The sequence below is a fragment of the Neodiprion pinetum genome, chromosome 4 (assembly GCF_021155775.2).
Source record: "Neodiprion pinetum isolate iyNeoPine1 chromosome 4, iyNeoPine1.2, whole genome shotgun sequence".
Taxonomy (NCBI): domain Eukaryota; kingdom Metazoa; phylum Arthropoda; class Insecta; order Hymenoptera; family Diprionidae; genus Neodiprion; species Neodiprion pinetum.
In genome coordinates this window covers 15653873-15677079 of record NC_060235.2, presented here as the reverse complement: position 1 = coordinate 15677079, position 23207 = coordinate 15653873, and positions in this window count along the sequence as shown.

The following is a 23207-nucleotide window of genomic DNA, read 5'->3' as shown; positions in this document are numbered from 1 at the left end:
ACGGGGGTTTTCAGGGTCGCTGATCATGAATCCGCACTCAAAAGTTAGAAATTCAAGACGGCGGATCCAATATGGCGGATCAAAACGCAAAAAGTCGTTTAACAAGAGCGAAAGTTGGTACTCGGGGGTTTTTAGAGTCGCTGATTACGAATCCGCACTCAAAAGTTAGAAATTCAAAATGGCGGATCCAATATGGCGGACCAAAACGCAAAAAGTCGTTGGACAAAAGCGAAGATTGGTACTCGGGGGCTTTCAGGGTCGCTGCTTACGAATCCGCAATCAAAAGCAGCCCCCTGACACTCACTACTGCTCGTATACTAAAAAATTGTACGCGTCTTGTCCCCATTTTTTAGTTCTTCTACGTGGCGCTAGTAGACTTCTGACACGCTCGCTGCCCTCGCTGACCGCTCGCAAGCTCGTCAGGTATCTATTAGCGCCACCAGTGGTGGAAATTGGCAGCAAAATCGAGGGACATTTTGCGAACCACTTTTAGCAGCTTGTGTCAGGGGGCTGCTTAAAAGTTAGGAGTCGCTAATTACGAATCTGCACTCAAAAGTTAGAAATTCGAGATGGCGGATCCAATATGGCAGACCAAAATGCAAAAAGTCGCTTGACGAAAGCGAAAGTTGGCACTCGAAAGTTTTCGGAGTCGCTAATCACGACCTGCACTCAAAAGTTAGAAATTCAGGATGGCGGATCCAATATGGCGGACCGAAAATGTAAAAAGTCGTTTAACGGGAACGAAAGTTGGTACTCAGGGGTTTTTGCGGTCACTTATTACGAATATGCACTCAAAATTTGGAAATTTTTAAAGTAATATAAATAATCCGAATAATTACAGATATATGTTTGTTTCTCTGATCATTTTGGAAGATGCGTTCATTTACCCTCTTTTTCTATTCAATATATTGTTACAAAGGGTGAAATCACCCGTTTCGCCCCCTTTTAATGATCTAGTAGTCATCATAGATAAAAGACGTATTTAAACCTCTTATGTCTTTAAAATGAATAAGGTTGCTGCGTCAACCAACATTATTGTAAAAACAGTCTTGTTTCAGACTTAAAACGAGAAACACATATCTTGCAATTAAAGCTTTTTCACGACATTTTATTTACGCCTTTGATTTTGGCTTGATAATCAAACTCACGGATCCATATTTATTTCCGTAACGTCCAAGAATGTTACAATATCATAATTATCATTCGTAAGGAGTAAACTCCAGTAGTGCGTTGGAGCTGACACACACACTTTTTTTTAATACTTTTTTTCTTTTGTTTTTCTGAAAAACGAAGATTATTTATTATTATTTTATTTCATTTATTTTCATTTGAAATTATTTGTTTGGTATCGTATTTTTTATGATTTTATACGTAATACACGTTTTTACACTCGATTAGCAAAGCACTGGATAAGCCAATGTGGTCAGTATCACAATTGATACTCCTAATATCAAGAACCAATGAGTCACGCGCGCATTGCTTTAATGTATTATTGAAAAAGAAACGATTTCCCTCAAATATGTCGCTAAAATTTGTCGCGCGTATGTATAGATTAACGCTATAAAGTATCAACATATTACAAATATTACATCTGTAGTGTGTAGGTACATATGTATATTTTTATAAAGTACTCACTTTTTCCGTTAATAAATGCACTTTCTTCCATTTCCATCTTTTAAGCACTTTATATACACGAATTTCACAAGCATACAAACGATTGACACATCAGCAGTCACCATCTGTGGATGCGCGTAGGAGGCTGTAGTACAAACACACACGCGCAGGCGCTCAGCGCCACTTAAACGAGACAGACGGAGCAGGCATACATTCTCGCCGTACGGTAGAAAGAGAGGGGGATATTACCCCCTCTCTATCCGTCTCACGCTTTTTCGATCAGGCTATGGATCTGACGCGCTACGAATCTGACGCTCTACGGATCTGACTCGCTACGGATCTGACGCGAGTTTAACATTTTGTATACATCTAAAAAAGTACCAAGCGCCGCTAAAGAAGTTTTCACTTCAAACAATCCCAATTCTTGCATTCCTGGAAACATCTGTGCGAGCGGGGACAAGGATGCGATTGGCAACCACTTGCTCAAGCGACCAAGTATATCTATATATACACGATTGTGGGCCACCTTCGGTGCATGGCCGCCTAGGTATCCGGTCGGAAATGGGCCACCTTCGGTGCGTGGCCGCCTAGGTGTCACGTCGACGCTCCAACCTAGCGGGTATCACGAAAAGCCGAGCGTTGGAGATCTCCCTACTCATTTCTGGCAACGAAGATCGAGTCACATAGAAGCGTACGGCTTATGGGCCGCTTGAAGCAAAACTTTCCGCGATTCGTAAATCCGTAAGATGGCTTTACCGTCGGTTGACAATAGAGAGTTAGCACGATCACCTCAACTCGCCGGCCGGAGCCAACACACCGACACTGTACGCATTAGTATAGAGCGCTGTACGTGAGCCACACAAGCAAAGGCGCCACTACCGACATCTAGCTGTTGGGGTGATAGCTCGTCCGAGCACCCCAACTTTTCTTGCTTCAAATAGCTTGCAGGCCGTACGCTTCTATGTGACCCGATCTTCGTTGTCTCTGGTAAGAGTGTCGCGGGCTCTCGAGAAAATGTACTTGTCTCGAGTTTCTTGACTATACTAGTAGTGTTGTATATTTGCGACGTTCATCGTACAAGGCTCTGGAGTCGACTGACTAACGACGCCGTCGACGCTCGCTCGCGCTCGGTACTTGCACACATACACACATCAGGCTTAATCACACATACACAATACAATGTTAACAATTTATAATGATCTTCATTTTCTATAAAACGCTCCGCTGAGACAAATTTTTCATTAATCTGTACAAGTCTCTGTACCAGTGGAAATGAACTCGAATTTCGACATCAAAATGGAACAAGTCTTGAACTTTCTCGTATTCCATGTCCTTAGTCGTGTTAGCTTTTTTGAAGTGAAAACTTCTTTAGCGGCGCTTGGCACTTTTTTATATGGGTACAAAATGTTAAACTCTCTTTCTACCGTACGGCGAAAATGTATGCCTGCTCCGTCTGTCTCGTTTGAGTGGCGCTGGGCGCCTGCGCGTGTGTGTTTGTACTACAGCCTCCTACGCGCATCCACAGATGGTGACTGCTGATATGTCAATCGTTTGTATACTTGTGAAATTCGTGTATATAAAGTGCTTAAAAGATGGAAATGGAAGAAAGTGCATTTATTAACGAAAAAAGGGACGAAGAAATATCGAAAGAAAATAAGTGAGTACTTTATAAAAATATACATATGTACCTACACACTACAGATGTAATATTTGTAATATGTTGATACTTTATAGCGTTAATCTATATATATGCGCGACAAATTTTAGCGACATATTTGAGGGAAATCGTTTCTTTTTTATTAATACATTAAAGCAATGCGCGCGTGACTCATTGGTTCTTGATATTAGGAGTATCAATTGTGATACTGACCACATTGGCTTATCCAGTGCTTTGCTAATCGAGTGTAAAAACGTGTATTACGTATAAAATCATAAAAAATACGATACCAAACAAATAATTTCAAATGAAAATAAATGAAATGAAATAATAATAAATAATCTTCGTTTTTCAGAAAAGCAAAAGAAAAAAAGGATTAAAAATCGGAAATATCAATGTGCATGGCGTCAGCGTAGAAAAATTGGGAAAAAAAAGGTTCGAAGGAAGAAAAAGAAGAAGAAAAAAGAAAAAGACATCGTGAAAATCAAAGGGCATATTATTTATGTAATATAAATTGTCATGTTTGTCTACGATAGCGCAATAAATGAATATTGTATTTTACCACATAAATGATAGTACTTTTATACTGACAAATAAAACAATTCGTGCGAAATTATTATTTTTTTTAAATTCGATACCTGGAGAACTGGTATGTCATCAGGTAAAACCCTCATCAGATAAGCAATTGCCAGTTTCTATTTGACGAATTTGATCGTGCATGATCAACTTTCTCATGGCATATTGAAATTGGTAGCATTTGAGGCTGTTATTAAACCCTCCTCTCATTCCAATGCACGAGAAAAATGATTCTAATTGATCTTGGAGTAATTTATAAGTCATCAAGTATTCAAATCCATGATGTTGTCATGTTTAATCCAATGATGTTGTCATGTTTAATCCAATCATGTAAAGAGTAATGTCATTTGCACGTTTTTGAAGCTTCTCTTTTTTGTTTCCATTAGTGGTATTCTGCATGGCTGTTTGATTTCATTATTTTTGGTATCGTTGCCTGCAATTTAACATATCGAAGGGGGCATCCATTAATCACGTAATGCCTTTATAATCAATTTTAGATCCCCCCCCTCCCCCTCCGTGATCACACATGAGGTTTTGGTGAACCCTCCCCCCCTTGCCCGTTATCACGTGATTTTTCTCGCCGATCGACTACTCGCGTGCATGGGTTAAAAATGTGATAAAACCAATAAAAATCTCTAAATATACTCGGTGTTTTTAGAAAAAATGCACCAAAAAATACACGTCCGAGACCCCTCCCTCCCCCCGTATGATCAATTGTGATATTTTCAAGTACCCCTCCTCCCCATCGTGAGTCTCACGTGAATAATGGATGCCCCCGAAGGCGTCGTTAAAGATACTGCAAAATTTTAGTTCCTTTAACGTTGCCGAAAACGTAACCCTGTCTTTGTAAAAAACACAAAGTATCTTTCATAGGATTACTCAAAGTGCGGTGAATTTGACTTTCATTTTGATTTCGTAAAATTTAATGAGTCTGTCAGTAATTTTCATGCCTAATGTAAATGTAATGTAAATGTAAATCTAATTCCTTTTGATTCTCGTGTAATGTGATAATATCAGTCCAATCCACTTTTTGACCTTCGCTGTCCCAAAAGATACATTTACTTTCGAGAGCGTTCCTTACATTTTTCAGCATGTGACTTGGGTCTGGAAATATCCGGGTCGGTTTTCCACTTTTTGGATACAAAAAAAAAAAAAAATGGTTTGTAACCAGGTAAAGTTGGATCGGTATCAGCTCCCAAACTTTCTACCATCATATTGGTATGAAGCTACCCATCAAAGGTGATTGAATGTACTCTCACACCATACTCACGTAGAAGAGTAAGTTGAGTAGATAGAATGTTAGCTCGTTCGTTTCCATTTGGTGAACTTATTGGAAAAGACGCTGTAGGCACTTTCCAATCAACGTTCCAAGCCACCAGCATATATACGTAAGCTTTAGTTGTCAATATATTATTTTCTTCGACAATCATCCGGTCATTTTCCGGATTAATCTCTATATCTGTTGAATCCGCGCTGTAAATTAGCGGCATTCTTTTTCACGTTTTACAGTCTTCAATCCTGATCTCTGCGTGGACATTTTAGTCACGTTTTAAGGTCATAAACTACTCAACTGCTGGAAGTTCCCATCCCTTATGGACGAATTGCGTCGACTGATTTGCAAAAAAGGATACTCCTTACGCCGGTCTGCCACATCTGGCAGCCAGTCTTGCAATCTCGACAAATTCTCTACTTTCTACTCGCAAATACCTTTGCCTACCTACCAATCCTCTAATCTTCACCTTTCGTTCCTTGTTTTTGTATGACGTGTATCCTAAAACGCCCGCACGTGCATCGCACATTGGGAATGTACGTTTCTGCTTCTGGCTCACGTGCTCACTCCCACTCCCAAGCAAAATTCATCCCTTCTCTCAAGGGACAATCCTACCCCTTCCAGTAGTTTTTTGGCCATCGGAACTTAGTTAATTTTTAAAACCTACCTTTAAGATCAGATTCGTTTCGACCAACGCGAAGAGAAGACCAACTTACTCTACTGTCACAACTTCTTCTCACTACCCCGCGTGAATCTCATACAACCGAACTCAACAGTGTATTCAATTTACTTCAAGCCTGTTAATAAATATATTTGTTGACTTAAACCTTATAACATTGAGTCATCTTTGAATCAAACCCAATTGTCTCAAGGAAGCCAGTGCATCGAAAATCTTTCCCGATTGGTTTGACGAGGATTTACAACCCTCGTTGGTAAAAAATCTCTTACCGCCATCGATGCCGAGCGCAAACAATATCTATATATCCAAATTAGGTTTTGATATGCATCTCATCAAGGACCAGACTGCATTTTGAAGGTTTTCCTGTTTTTTTGGTGCATATCTTCAATGTTTCGAAAACTTCCATGTGGTAACCTGTGCGAACTTCAGACGTGCACAACCATTTGCGAATTGTTCCGGGATGAGGCAGTGTATTCTTAAATTTAGAGCGGACGAATTCATAAGCTTGGGTAGAGTAAAATAGCAATTGGAGCAAGTACTTTTTAATCTCAGAATTATATTGCAATTTCATTCCCTCAGAGATTCTTCCATTGACAATGAGTCTCATTAATGCTGGTGGTAAAGTACTCTATAAACATGTTACAAAAAAACCTTTGACTATAATGAATTGTGTAAATAATGTTTTCAAACGTATAATTCAAAAGTATTGTTTGTATTTTTGTCAAAAATTATGTAAATATACACTTCCAGGAAATACTTCGATACTTTTATTTAAAAAAATTATAAATGAATATATTTAATACATTGTATAGACTAATAACGATTTATAACATTTCTATTTTCCGTTCTCGATTATCTCTGTAGTCTCAGAATAATTTAATCACTCTATTAGTGGAAAAATTTAGCGATTGCAATTTTTGAACTAGCAAAGGCAATAAAATACATGAAATTAAAACCGTGTTGTGAACTTAATTTTTTAAATTATCAATAGAAATTTTCAAGAGTGGTTAATAAATGATGACAAACACAGGGTAGTCAATTTCATTTTATACACGCCGGAAAAACAGTTTTCTCGAGATACTTTTCTTCGCAATGAAAAGGAAAGAGCTTGTCGGACAAACAAAACGGCTACATGAAAAATTTGGAACTAACAAGACTTGGCAACCAAATGATAAGGATCAACAATTGCTACGTCCCGTTAAATTTGAACGTTTGTCTCTAAGAAAAACAAATCGATCTTCTACATAACTTGGGCTTAGAATGTTCATGACCCTTTACTCACAAGGGATACCCCCAGCCCGAACTCTCTGATTTGATTTCTTTTGTAATATGTTATAGTTGACTAAAAACTAAGCGACACGTATTTTTCTTATCGGCCATGAAACACTTTAAGGGGGTGAAACCACCCTTCAAAATGAGGCATGTCAAGAGGCAATTTGGCAGTTTCACCCACAAGAACATAATATTTTTTATCGAATCCAACTGGAAAAGTTTTCTCATGAAGAGAAATGGAAAAAGTATTTTCCAAAAAAAAAAAATTTATGGGGTTGAGCCAGCCCACATATAATCACATTTATGCAAAAAATTGTCAAATTCGAGTCTAGAAATCTGAAAAAATATATATTGCGTATGAAAACAAAAGAAAATTTACGTGTTTTTGGATTTTCCCGAAAAAAAATATTAGCCGGGGTAACTACCCTTGAACGCTGTTTATCTTGCGTTTACGCGAGAAAATGGTCAAATTCTAGTTTAAAAATCTGAAAAAATATACAATGCGTATGAACACGATGGAAATACGACATATATTCGGACTTTCTCATAAAAAAATATTGGAGGAGGTAACAATCCTTGAACGCTGTTTATCTTGCGTTTAATGAACTAAAAGAGAACATCGAAGATATTTTATTGGCCGCGATGGATGAATTTAATGGCGTGGAAATGACGATTGAAGAATCCCTAGATTTTCAAGAACCATACAAAGATACTAATGCCCAAATAATAGAAGGTGACATTATGCATACTTTACCTATCCAGCAGAAAACTTTTCCAGTTGGATTGGTTGAACAATATTATGTTCTTGTGGGTGAAACTGCCAAATCGCCTCTTGACAAGCCTCACTTTGAAGGGTGGTTTCACCCCCTTAAAATGTTTCATGGCCGGTAAAAAAAAATACGTGTCGCTTAGTTTTTAGTCTACTATAACATATTATAAAAGAAATGAAATCGGAGAGTTCGGGCTGGGATACCTTCCTTGTCAGAGATATATAGAAATATTTATTGAAGGAGGGCCTTGGAGAATGATTGAGGTCTTCGTGGCAGCTTCGTGTAGACTGAAAACTATGCGGATTTAAAAAATAAGGGCCTTAAGGGGTGAATAAGACCTTCATCGCAACCTTAACCGACTGACAGTTGACTAAAAACTTGTTTTTCGAATTCTAGAGCTTTGAAAACGTTAAATTTCATTGAAATTAGAAAAAGTATTTTTTGATCGGAACACATACTTTTCTCATATCAGCAAAGGTGATAAAAAGTAAGTAGACAATTTTCTATGATTACCCTTAAATCTTATGCAATTTCAGCACTAACACGATTACGTTTATTCAAATCAGCGATCGTGTCTTGCAATTGACATAGTCATTTCCAGGTGTTCCAGCCTGAAAATAGAATTTTTTTCGGTAACCTTCCAAAAAATATGCCGCTGATTAATGACAATTTTTTTGCATATTAATACTAATAACATTCAATATTACCTAGTAATTAATTTACTGCCCGCTACTAATTTACAAACAACAGCCAGCGATTTTCAGTAAGAAAAAAACGAAAGGAGGTTTGATATCAAGTAATGTACGTATAAGAACGAGTTTATTTTTTCAAGAAACTTAAAATTACAGTCTTATTTTCAAAATTCCCTGACTTTTCCCTGCTGTAAGAAACTCCCAGAGTTTTCCCTGCGAAGTATACAGGATAATCACTTGTAAATTTTTTGGAGTTTACTCCTTAAGAAATGATTTGAGTTATAGGGCCCGGTACGGAAATTATATGAGGAGTAAAATGAAGTGTAACACGAAAACTTGAGGCGTTATAGAAAGAGACAAACATATATATTGAACGTGCAAAAGAATGAGATGGAATACATTACACATAGTATCCTATACTCGGGGTCTCCTCTTTGTGCGGTGCTTCGTAGTCTCACTGTGTAGTTCACTACCTCTGGTGTGAGAGTTGAATGTGTACGTATAATTGTACGTGTGTGTTGTGTCCCTGCGTGTTACGAAGTTCTGCCGCAACTTGTACATATACTGCTGCCGAGTACAGGGTATGCATTCTGTATAATAAATACATATAGTAGCATTTATTGTATCGATACAACGTACACAAACAGCAACCTAACCATAAACTTTTAATGTTTTGATTTTAAAGTTTTCTTGTACTTCTATGCATTGATACGTGTATTTTTATGTACAACGCTTTTATAGAAGTAATATAAATAATCCGAATAATTACAGATATATGTTTGTTTCTCTTATCATTTTGGAAGATGCGTTCATTTACCCTCTTTTTCTATTCGATATATATCATAATTATCGTTTGTATGGAGTAAACTCCGGTCGTGCGTCGGAGCTGATACACACACTTTTTTTTATATTCACTGTTACTTCACCAATTTGTTCAGTTGTATGTTCATTTTGAAGGCCATTTTTGACATACGTTATTACTCCATCGTTCTTGTTTAATTGTCCATTATTATAGGACACTTGGTATCCTGGTAATCCTGGTACTATATACAATTTTTCGTTTACTTGCAATGTTCCGGTGAATATGATGACGTCTGGAAGTTCGTCCAATTCTGCTATCATTAGTATAAGTTCCTCGAAATGTTTATTTAAACTGCAGATATTAATATGCGTAATTATAAGTCCTTCAAGGCCTTCGTTCAGATATTTTTTACATTCTAAGGTAGTCGTTTTTATGGTTTCAAACGCTTTGTAAAGTTCCATTATTTAATTAGATTATTCGATAATTTTCCCTGCGGTAAAACCTGTTCTGGATATAATGTATTTTTTCCTGTCCTGAAGAGTTTCGCATGTTTTTTCCTCCGAGGGCATATGTTGTGTGTCTTGTTGTTTTGTATTTTTCATTGAAGTTTAGGCAGTTTATACACCTTTTTTTGTGCTTATTTTGACATTTGTCAGACGAGTGGTTTTCAGCGCAATATTCGCATCTAATTTGGTCGCATTTGTTCGCAGAGTGCCCATACCCTTCGCATTTCCAGCACCTTCCTAAGTTTAATTGGTTGTAAGTTTTGCAAGCTTGCATTCCAATATACAATTTTTTTTTGTCGTAGTCAGAGTATAAATTTTTGGGCTGACTTGCATGTAAGCAGTGTACGTATTTTTTTTTTTTCAATGTGTTTCGGTAGGTTACTTCAATATCTTTTTCCTTGATATCGTTTGTGAAGTTTTGTTGTATTATAGTATTTGTGAGTTCTTCTTTAGTGTATTTTTCATTTATTTCAACGATTTTAATGACTGGTTTCCATAATTCTTCTTGTTCACATGTACCAGGTGTCCCATTTTAAAGTACCACCTGATTTATCTCGAAAAAGACTGCTCTGATCGAAAATTGACTCGAGTGAAACTTCTAGGGCTCAAAGGGGGACGTTCGAAAAAAAAATTGTTTTCCAGTCTCAAATTCGAAATGGCGGCGCTACGATGGCAGACATGTTTTTTTTAAATGGGAACATGACTTTTTTCTTTTACCAAAAAATTCATCACATCAAAACTAACAACTTTTGCATGACCGTTTTTCGGGTTAAGTCAGTAATTTTTGAGTTACAACGCAATTTTTGACTATTTCAGCGCTATCTAAGATGTACCACGAGGAGGTAAGAACGCGAGAGAATATGATGGAACGAATCAGAGCAGCCTGCCGAGTGATCTCAAGAGAAGTTCTACTAAGAACAGTTGACGGTTTTGAGAGAAGGGCTCAGGCATGTTTGAACATGAATGGTGGGATATTCGAACATCTTGAGGAAGGGTTCAAAGTTTTGCGCGCATGCAAGAATGCACACACACACACACACACACGCACACACTACAAGGAGGGTTTGGAGTCCAACAATACTGCAGAAGTGACGAGCCGCAGAGACCTGATCCTTGCGAGTGTTTTATACACACATGAACACACACACATACGCACACACACACATTTACACATGGGATGTTAAGACTTTACCTCCTCGTAGTACATCCTGGATAGCGCTGAAATAGTCAAAAATTGCGTTCTAACTCAAAAATTACGGACTTAATCCGAAAAACGGTCATGCAAAAGTTGTTATTTTTGATGTGATGAATTTTTTGGTAGAAGAAAAAAGTCGTGTTCCCATTTAAAAAAAACATGTCTGCCATCGTAGCGCCGCCATTTTGAATTTGAGACTGAAAAAAATTTTTTTTTCGAACGTCCCCCTTCGAACCCTAGAAGTTTTACTTGAGTCAATTTTCGATCAGAGCAGTCTTTTTCGAAATAAATTAGGTGGTACTTTAAAATGGGACACCCGGTATATTTGTTTTAGAAAATGTCTTTTATTTTTTCTGTAAATTCCTTGTTTTCGTCTTACTTTCTACATCTCATTCTTATAATTCAATCTTTCTGTTTAGTTGTTTTGTTTACACCAATTTTCAGAGTTTTAATGCTTTCATTTATACCTTTGATAATCTCTTCTGTGTTTTTGTGTGTATTGGGTTTAATGATCAACATTGGAACTTTTTCAATATTTGTTTTGTTTGTGTATTGGTTGCTTACTATATTGGCGTACGAAGATGTGTTGGTTTTCTTGTCGAGGTTTTCGTTTTTCTCTTCAAGTAATTTATTCGTATCCTTCAGTGTCTCGTTGAGTTCTTTAAGTAATTTATTTTGTTCTTTTATATTCTCATAATCCCATGTTTTATAGGACATATTTATTAGAGCTTCTTTTGTGTCTTCAATAGTGAGTTTTTGTATGTCACTTTCGGTTATTTTTGCGGTTATGTCACCTTCGAAATGCTTGTAGCATACTATAAGCGAACCTCAGCCAGATTCCTTTTTTAGGTTTTTCAAAACAACTCCGGTGGAGGGCTATCCCACACACCACACACACAAATGCACTACTCTCTTTTTTCTTCTTTTTTCTGACATTTGTATAATATTTTGTCAGGAGGATCATTTTCGTCCCCCATCTTGGCGCTGAATGTATATAAGTTACATTTGATTTAAAAAGAGAGATACCGTATAATGATAACCGACCAAAAGTAAACATAATAGTCGTTCAGCATACATGTTTTCAGCAGCATAATATTTAGTTATATGTTTAGCCAAATATTAGTAAGATAGTTCAACACTTGGTAAGAAGCGTAAACGATCGAATTTAACTAGTTCTACAGCTTCTTTGTATTTGAATATAAATTCGTCCGTCGACGTTATCTATTTTTAAACTCACACACTTTATGATTATATCTTCGTTGATCTGATTTTTCTTTTATATCATTCATTCATTTCATAATTACTCGTTTGGAGAATATACATTATCTTTTATCAATCAAAATCATATTCAACCATTTATTTTGAACGATCACCTATCCCACTTCATCATTATAAATTAGCCTCAATCGTTTAAACAACTCTCACAGCCCGGTACAGGACTAAGCAGCAACGTATCCATATTACCGGCTTATCGAGAGGGAAGTCTTTCTTAGTTTTTAATTTTTATACATTGTCGTTACGTGGGAGCATTTTTGATTATTTAAAATCATTAACTACCACCGCTCAGCACACGTCTCACCCCCACGTAACATAAGAATTTTTCCTGTTGGTCTCAGAGGTTGGTCTCGATTCGCCTACCTTTTTCTTCAATGTTTCTTCCTTTTCGTTTCCCTTTTTTCTATTATTGCTTCATTTAGATATTCGGCACTCGAACTCCCAGCACCCTGCTCGTTTCCCTGCTCGAAAGTGTGTTTGAACCCGTTCCCTCTCCCCCTGTCCATTATAATAAACATCAAAATAATATAATGGGGGATGGCGTAGGGCACGGTCTTACATACAGGTCTGGTATCTCCAGCACTTTTGAGTGGTAGGGGGTGTCACCGTTAGGCCCGTATTCATAGTCAGTTCTTAAATTTAAGCACGGTCTTAAGTCCTCGTTTACCATGACTTGAGATAGGACTTCAGGGTCTGAAGACCGTGCTTAAATTTAAGAACTGACTATGAATACGGGCCTTAGTGAGGCACACGGTCTTTGTTTCCTATCTATCCGCTAGGAGCGCCATTGGCCCGGGGTACGATAGATATAGATATATACCGATAAGATAACCTGCTCATCGAAGTTTTTAACAGTTCAGACCGTGGACAGTTCATAACTCAGTGTACCGTGCTCAGTGTAGAGTGTGTAAACGGTATAAAAAAACGATTCATCCGCGTTGAGAAATGCCGAAAGCCTGCATCGTCCCGAACTGCTGGAAAACGTTCAAGAACGACAGTGAAAAGTGTTCCGTGTTTCTCAAACTGTCTCAAAAGTTGTGAGCCCTCGCTTGATGTTTATAGATTTCATTGACTTAAACATTTGAGGGTTCCGTTAAAATAAAACAACTATCACGCCCGCCATGGAATGCTAGTAAACATCTCAATCATTTTTTATTCGCATCTTTCTTCATTTTTGAGTGTTATTCAGGATTGTTGATTCCGAAAAATCAGCTGTTCGGATCTGATTTGTGATTGGCTCACGCCGAGGGGGCAGCGCTGCAGACGGCGAAGACGAGAACCACGGTTTTGCTTCATTATCTGAGACATTCCCCACCCTACTAGTTACCAGACCTGTATGTAAGACCGTGGCATAGGGAAATCACCATCGAGTTCATTAGGTTAATATCGGTGTCTGGTGGTCAAACGGTTGTGCGTGGGGATCCGACAGAAATCACAATCTCCCCGCGTTATTTCCTATTCCAATTCTAACTATTGCGAGTCGCTCTAACGGGGTGGTGCTGCAGGTATAGCTGAAGCGTCTGCACCAAATTGACAAACGAGATAATGCCGCACTGTGGGTGATTGCGTTGGTCAAGAGTTTACATCTGAGATCCGACCGCAGCGGGCCTGTGTTTACAATCGGCAAAAACTAACAAAGCTACAACACCAGCCTCTCACCAACATTGATTTACGCAAATTTGCCACCGAAGAGGAAATTTTACGTTTTGCAGCAGCTTTTCATGAAGAGTGATCTACCATAATCAGGGTCGTGATCATGAGTGATCGCATAGGATCGTGATCATGAGTGATCGAATCGTCAAGTACAGCCCAATTAGCGGTATGCTGAAAAAATTGGTATAAGTCAATTTCATTATGAGGTGGCACTTCTCCCAGCATGATGTCTATCAAACATAACTCATCGTGAATTGCATGTCGAGTTTGGAAAAATAATAATTAATTAAATCAATAAATAAATTTATAAATAAATAATGGATACTATGATGAGTGAAAACATCTATTCAAAGCATCCAACAGCCATTTTTTCAACGACATATTTCCTCCACCACCACCCTGTAAAAAGTAGCTGACTTGCGGCTGACTCGGGAAACGAAGTAGAGTCGATCAATGGAACAACAATGATTAATCGGTAAAGGAGAGTGCCATCAATGACTAGCGTATGGTAACGCGTTCACGGGTATCACCAACTGTCGGTAAGGGGAGAGGTAACGTCATCTTGCGGCGGACGTTGGAAAAAAAATCAGTTCTGACTTTGTCTTTTTCTTTTCTTTCTTGTAGATTGAGCATTTTTATTGAGAAGCTTGCACGCGAAAAATTGGAGCTTTGACGTTAATTTCTTTGTCGCGATTTCGCCTGAACCGTGGCCCTGACTGCACTCTGTGGTTCATCGGTAAATTACAATCCTTAGCCATGACCACGGTCTTACATACAGGCTGGACACTCGTCACTAAATCAAGTGGTGGGGGAAGGACGCTTATGGAAGCACTGGAGTAGTTTGTAATCCTGTCACTACTCGTCTCTGCGATCTATCCCCCTACTGCGTATTCTCAAACCTAACCACAAAATCCCTGTGTCGTATATTGTGCTCTGTTGTGCTCTCATACGTTGTGTCTTGCTTTGGTTGTGCTTAAAAATATAATTAAAAAAAAGAAAGAAAAGATTTTTGAAAATTGGCAAAAATGCCAAGACGGTGTGTGGTTTCTCATTGCAATACCGGCCGCAAAGCCAATAATGCTAAGGTCGTTCTTTCGGGTGCCTAATGACAATGTTTTGCGCGAGAAATGGGAACACGCAATTCCAGGTGTCATAAAATTGGAACGGTCAGAGGTTTCTCAAAATAAGCATTTGCGTTTTACTGCGTGTTATAATAGCCTACAATAATGTCAAAAACGAGAAATATACATTAAGGTGACAGAGATTGAAAAGCTAGCGCTGCCTTTACTCACTTCCTCCACCCATCGTCATCGCGCCGCAGTTTAGATTGCAGCGATCACAGTGGGCGATAAATGAACTACACGTCTGGCATCCATAAGCGAACTACCCACACGCCGGGAGTTTCCAGACCTGTATGTAAGACCGTGGCCATGACGGTCAAAGGTTATTTGGATCAGTTTGGATGAAGTTGTGCCGATGGAATCGTTAAGGGTGGAACAGGAACGACAGTTCAGAGCGGTGGAGGTTTGTCACATCTGCAAGGGTCTGATCACGCCCATCACTGTAAAGCACCGTGATCACTGCCATTTCACAGATAAATATCGCGGTGCGGCGCATCAGGGTTGCAATGTGAATAACACGAACGCGAACAGTATACCGATTTTATTCCACAAATTGTGGGGTTATGGCGTACATTTTTCAATTCGTGATTTGGCAACCGGTCGAGAGGGATTGGTTACGCTTCTCCCGATCAGCAAGGAAAAATATGTCACATTCACAAAGGACGTGAAGGGTACAAAAGTGAATCTACGCTTTGTCGACTCGTTCAAATTCATGGCCAGCAGCATTAATAAGCTTTCAAAGGATTCGGGTGACGTGAATGAGCAAGTTACTCGTAATATGTATAGCATGTAATAGCCGTGTGATAGCTACACATGCAGTGATAGGCGCATACGTTTTGCAATAGCTAGGGAGCTGGGTGCCAAAATTTCTAAATGATTTGTTCGTCTGGCAGACATTATTAATATCAATTCTTGTACCAGAAGAAACATTAAGGACCGCGTCTGCCACCGTGACAGGCGTGCGTTGCCAATTGACAGCACTTAAAAAATTTTAAAAAAAGGGTGTGCTAAATTATTTGTTCGTGTCTGCCTCTTGGACTGATGGTCAGAATCATCCTGAAAACGATCAAAATCCAGAGGCAGACATCCAGACCTCTGACTTTTGTAGTAGTAAATTTTTTAAGTTTTTTTTTTATGATTTAAAAGCGTGTATATGAAATGTTCGCTCGGCAGACCTGAATTGTTCGATTAAAAAACAATGTGAAGGGCTACAGAAAAATGGTCTGCCACCATGGTAGCGCTGAGTTGTCAATTTACAGCTCTTTAAAAATGTAAAAAAAAGGTGTGCTAAATCATTTGTTCGTGTCTGCCTCTTGGACTGATGCTCAGAATCGTCCTCAAAACGTTGAAAATCCAGAGGCAGACATCCAGAACCCTGATTTTCCAAAGGCAAACCATTTGAATGTAAATTTTTTTTTTTAACTCTACGCTCACGCTAAGCCACAAGTAAAAAATTCTGCGCCTACAAAATGTTAAATAATTATTTGTTTAAACAATTTGTTAATAACTTTTGGGCAATATTATTATTGATGATTGTTGTTCATAGCATGCGGAATGTTGTTGATTTTTTTCAGATTTTTATTAAATAACGAAGTATGAAAAGTCTGATCGTGTACAATTTTTGGCTGGGACGATCCATGACATACATTCTTAAATTTATTTGCGTCTTCTGACGTTGTAATAAACTGTTTTTTTTCTTTTTTTTATTGGATCCAATAAAAACACTCAACAATATAATAATACAAAAACTATTAATACCAACAATAAATAGCCGTAATACCCACTTTCCCTTGATTCTGCGTGAACTTCAAAAAATGGTACACCTCAAAATCAGTGACTCAAATGTCTGTCAACTTTTTTTTGTATTCGGGTAGTCCTATTGAATCGAATGGACGCAACTAGAATGACGAACAAATGATTTAGTAGAACTTTTTTTTTACATTTTTACAACTACGTCCCGTGATAATGCAGGGCCCTGCATGTCTGCCTCTGGATTTTCAACGTGTTGAGGATGATTCTGACCATCAGTCCAAGAGGCAGACACGAACACATGATTTAGTACCCCTTTTTTTTACATTTTTGAAGCGCTGTAACTCAAAAACGCAGGCACATAGGACCTTAATTAACTGGACCAAATCGATTTGTATTGATCTAAACTTTCATCCCTATGGATATGAAAGACGAACAAATCATTTACCAAAATGGCAGCCAGCTCCCTAATTACAATGTCTACCAGATTCACGGCATAACCTTGAAATTCGTATTGACAACTGTTTGTGTAACCGATGGACAGTTATTTCTCGTCTAGATTGTGTGAGTCTGCCAGCCACAACACGTGAATAACGGAAACAGGCGGAAAAGTGTGTGATTCATTTAATACTTTGCTACTGTGGCAAATATTCGATTGCAGTCTGACCTCTCAATGAGAACGCCCTCAATAATAACGCATCCCCAGTCTCTTAATGGTGCACTTGCTCCGCTCCAAATTAACATCAAAGCTCCAATTTTTCGCGTGCAAGCTTCTCAATAAAAATGCTCAGTCTACAAGAAAGAAAAGAAAAAGACAAAGTCAGAACTGTTTTTTTTTCAACGTCCGCCGCAAGATGAAGTTACCTCTACCCTTACCGACAGTTGGTGATACCCGTGAAAGCGTTATCATAGGCTAGTCATTGATGGCACTCTCCTTTATCGATCAATCATTGTTGTTCCATCGATCGACTCTACTTCGTTTCCCGAGTCAGCCGCAAGTCAGCCACTTTTTACAGAGTGGTGGTGGGGGAAATATGTCGTTAAAAAAATGGCTGTTGGATTCTTTGAATAGATGTTTTCACTCATCGTAGTATCAATTATTTATTTATACATTTATTTATTGATTGAATTATTTATTATTTTTCCAAACTTGACATGAAATTCACGATGAGTTATGTTTGATAGACATCATGCTGGGAGAAGTTCCACCTCATTATAAAATTGACTTATACCAATTTTTTCAGCATACCGCTAATTGGGCTGTACTTGACGATTCGATCACTCATGATCACGATCCCATGCGAACCACAGAATGCAGTCAGGGCCACAGTTCAGGTGAAATCGCGACAAAGAATCGTTAAAGGTACAGTGAAGTTGGTGTTACGTCCCAGCCTATTGTGGCGGTCTCGGAACCCCCACTCCAATTCTTGCTCGCGCTCGAGGCGCCCCAACGGGGATCAGTGAAATTATTTTATTGAAGTTATACTTCTTTAGGCGCGTTATGAAAAACTGATGAGAGTGAAATTTCAAGATGCGCGCGCATCACTGTAACACAAAATTGTAACACAAAATTAAGGTGCCGCTGACCTGGCATGTCCTATATATATTTCGTGACGTCAGAAGCGGGGAAATCGCCCGCACAAATCCTGATAAAACGGGGATATGAATCTGACTGGGAAAATTTTTAAAAGATAGCTTGAATAAAATTGTACGTCTGTATCTCAGTCACTACTATCGCAGATCATTGATAACGTCTAATAAAAATAATGATGAACTCAATAAAATCACGTCGCGTCAAACATGGCCGATCGGGCTAGCGACTTGTTGAATATTCACCGTTTGTACGATATCAGAATTTCTTTCACTTTTGCCAGGGAGATACCGACGTACAAAAACACACACGTAATCCGGGAAAACCTATAGCACCAGTCAGTTTTCTGTAAATATGGCACGATTTGTGCGGGCGATTTTCAGGTGACAGGCGCCCGTTCTGATGCACGAGAAGTCTGTAATTTAGTTCAACGTTGAACCTCCAGAAGCGCTGTAGACGACCGAAGCGGTACCAGATGGTAAAATGACATGGTAATACGCACACGTCCTATGTTTCTGCTAAAGCAACAATCTGCAGTGCCGACGAGAGCATAGGCTTTTAGGTGGATACGAAAAAATGTACAACTCACTCAGAATAACCGTTAGATTTTGAAATTCGTGCATATTATAAGGCATCGTTGGGAAATGGTAACATCAGTTCACAATCGCGGTAACTATTCGTAATCGCACGTAGCCCGACTATACGTGAACGGGGCATTCCATGCGAAACCGACCAACCCGTGACCTCGACCAATTTTTATTCTATTGAAAATTTTACACTTTCTTGTACCTGCCAAAAGCAGTCTTTCTGAAATATTTTAGATGTTTGTTTCAACCCATCCAAACACCATAAATTCATCAAAATATCGCACAATTTTTTTTTAAATGCTCATGGCTTTTCCAAAACCCGATATTAAAATAACATACTGTTTCTTTTCTCGTTTTGAGTCGTAGTTCCGCAAAGAAAATTATTATTTTTTATTTTATTGAACGGTTTTGGGGCATTCTACATCGAGTACGCACCACTTAAATCTACCTTTTTTCATCGATTTGATAGAAAATCATTACCAAAAACGAAAATACCTATCCTTTAATTCCTGTTCGTCGAAAAGGCAGATATAAATGGCGAATAATTGACATAGAATGCCCCATATACGCTCCGGATATCCTCATCTAATAGTAGCATCAATGTCCGCAAAATTGTCATACTTACAGATTATTGACCGAAAGATTAGATGCGGCAGTAAAATAAATACCGAAATTGCAGGAAACACGCAAGTATAGGCGTGAGTGTTTAGGGTTGAGATAAAAAATTGTGCTTTTGAACAGACCAATATTTATTTATTTATAGCAAATATGGAGGGGGGGGGGGGGGGGGCCGGTTGATAATCGTCCGAGCCTGTTTTAAAGATTACCCTAATACATACGCGAAATTGTTTCTGAACCGGATGTGTTTAACAATACTAGAAATACATCCCGCAAAAAATCTATGTCATTGTACATACATACAATTACTGCATACAACGGTTCAAGATTCGTGGCAAATATTTTACAGGGCCGATCCTTGTTAAAATTCTGATGAAGAATTTGCTTGCCAATTTTTTCTGTTTTTAATTCTCAACAAATAAGGTTTTCATACTTTATTTGCTTCGTTTCATTTGTCAATTACGCCTAGTTCTGAATGATGCTACCAAAATTTTTTGTTACATTGGACGAACTACCTGAAAGTTACTCATTAGGTGGAAATCGTTATAAAACTACATACCGTGACTTCTCGTAGATGGTATACGCTACGGATGCGCTAGCGAGTTTTGGGTTGGTTTCTGCATTGTATACGACCTACGAAAAGTCAGGGTATGTGGTACTGTTGTACATCAAATCCGGCACAATCCTATAAGATTTCACAGAAATTTGGAACTCTCGAAGGAATCAACTTCTTCGGATTCCGAGTACTATCCCTCACACCCCACTGTCCCCACTATCCGCGCGGCCGCCACTTCTGCGTTTCCTCGTGTACCGTCCACATTCACTTTTCACGGCAAACGAAGCAAACGCGAGTGTTTTGGTAATTTGCCGTGTCACAAGTTCTAATCACGTGCAAATTTTCACTCGGCCAGTGTGTATACAGATATTTGTTACAAACAACAATAATCTTGCGAGTGCAACAATGGATGAGTTACGTCGCACGGCTGAACCGAAAAAAGGTTAAATTTGACGCACCGACGAACGAATCGTCCGTTGCAATGGTAAGTGTTTTATACTGCAAATTTCTGTTATGCAATTATACATATCATTTACAAGAATCCTGCCAAACCTGCACTTGCTATGCAGGGTGATTCGTAATTCACAGCAAATACTTGACAGGGCGAATCCTTGTCAAAATTGGAGTCGAAAGTTCCTAAGAAATTTTTCGGGAAAACGCCTTTTTTCATTCAAAGAAATGGAAATTTAATTATTTCGGATTTCTGTTTCGATCAACCTTTTAATTTCTTGGGTCATCGTCAGAATTGATATTGAAATTCCCCGGTTAATTTGTAAATAATTTGTACGAAAATTTTTTTTTCACAGCTGTCTCGGGGGGGTCACTGGGAGTGTAAATTCAAAATGGCGACCAAATCATGCTTATGCGTATATTCGAAAAATGGTTTTTTTAGGTTAAAATGGTTTTTCTTGAATAACTCGGCCGGTTTTGATTTTACAGAAAAACCGTCAAAACAAAAGTTGTATCAATTTTGATTCTCTACAAGTTTGGTTGTCACAGTTTTTCTTCCAGGATCAAGATTTTTGGAATTAAACCTGAAAAAGCGACAAATTCGAAATATTTCCATTATCTCGTTTATTTTCAACTTAATGGCATAAATGAATACCAACAAACTTGTTGACAATCAAATTCTGAACAACTTCGGTTCCCACCTTTTTTTCCAAAAATCGATATTTTCGGAATTTAACCCGAAAAGGAAGGATTCTCCGTCAACTCGGCCACTTTTTTTTCGACCCATAATTGGTTAAATCAAAGTACTACTAAAAGGTACTCTGCGTGAATTTTTTCAGATTTTGCAATTCATTATTTGAGAAATTGCCGTTTTTTTCTTTAAATGAATATACACTACCGTTCATAAGTATGGAAACACTCGCCCCAGATTGTTCTCACTGTACCCATGATGCTCATTGTATTTCTACGAAAATGTACACCGTTGAGGAGTGGGGAGGGACTTCCAGCATTTTCATAGTATAGAAAAAAAATGTAGAAAACAAATCGTCTTGTTTACGTTTACTTCGAAAGAGTGGCGTTCGAAAGATCGTCGTTTTTTTGACATTTGTTTCGATCGTCGTTCTGTTATACATTTTTCAAAATATTGAGTAACCAAATTGTATACGTGTTTCAAATTTTCTTTTCTCTGTTCTCTTCATATATAATCATTTTGATTTTTCGTTAGGAGTGTGCAGAACATAAGAATTGCTGAATGCTTCGTTGCGAATACCACAATTTTATCGGAGCCTAAATTCGAATGCTCGGAGAGTTCAATTATTATAATCGTACGGTAATTTTCTTTTCCGATAATAGGAGAAATTTACACGTGTTGACATATACCCTAAGTACGATGCAAATATGCGAGAAATTTCAAATCTTGCGGAAAATAAATATTACGACTGTTATTATTTCATCATATAAACCATAAAAAGTCAGTTGGAACGAAATTTAGGTTCTTGAATCAGAAATATCATTCTGACAAAAAATGACCGCGTATTTTCCAAAACAATGAAAGCTTTTTCGAAGTGATATGTGAGCATAAAAAGTCAAAACCTATTTCTACGATTTTTTTTTCCGAAAGCGCCGAGTCATTCAATTTTGTTGCAAAATGGGCGCGCAGTAAACTTGAAGAATCAATATCTCATCTCCGGTTCTATTTGACGTAGAAAAATGATTCACAGCACATTCGCGAGCAGGGAGGCTAAGCTTTCGTAGAAAACTTTGGTTTATCCGGAAACATTGAACATTGTAATTGTTATTAACGAACGAATTGTTTAATGGTACCATTTTTTGGCGAGGCTTCTACCATTTTATACATTCTGTAAAAAATCTTTCCGATTACAAATAATCCGTCGGGTTTGACGAGGAATTTCCCATTCATATTCATTCCGAACGACCATACGTTAGATATCTGCTATCGGTAGTAAAATATTGAACACGGTGAAATTTAGAGTGATTCGTAAAAAATGAATATCTTAATTTTAAAAGAATTATCTCAACTTTTCGGATTATTCAAGATGATCAAAATTTTTAATCACACTATTCCATTTCATCAGATTCGACCACTCCCTTTCAACATTTTTGTGTATAGTGAGATGGCGCGGACACATGGTTATAAGAGAACAGAAGAGGACCCATGTATTTGTATGTGTCTTTATATGATAAGGAGGGGAGAGCATGAATTCTCTGCCAAAGTATATTTTTATCGACAAGTACTAATCATGTTATGGATTCTGCATTGAAAAAGCGAAACAACCAAATGAACACGCTTATATTTTACAGGATAATCCGTCGTAACCGTTGGACGGACGCAATGTCACATGCCGCGAGGAGATCTTCGTGGAGTGGTGAACTATGTTCGAATTACATTACTTCGCAAAGGATGTTAGAAACTCCCATCAACCGGGAGAAGGAACTGTTTCGTACAACCCGCAGCTTCATAGTTACCTCGAATCTCAGATACTATTTCCTTGCATTTAATATCTCAGAGGGTATAAAAATACTCCGCAACGTCGATGTCAACAATTGTTTCAT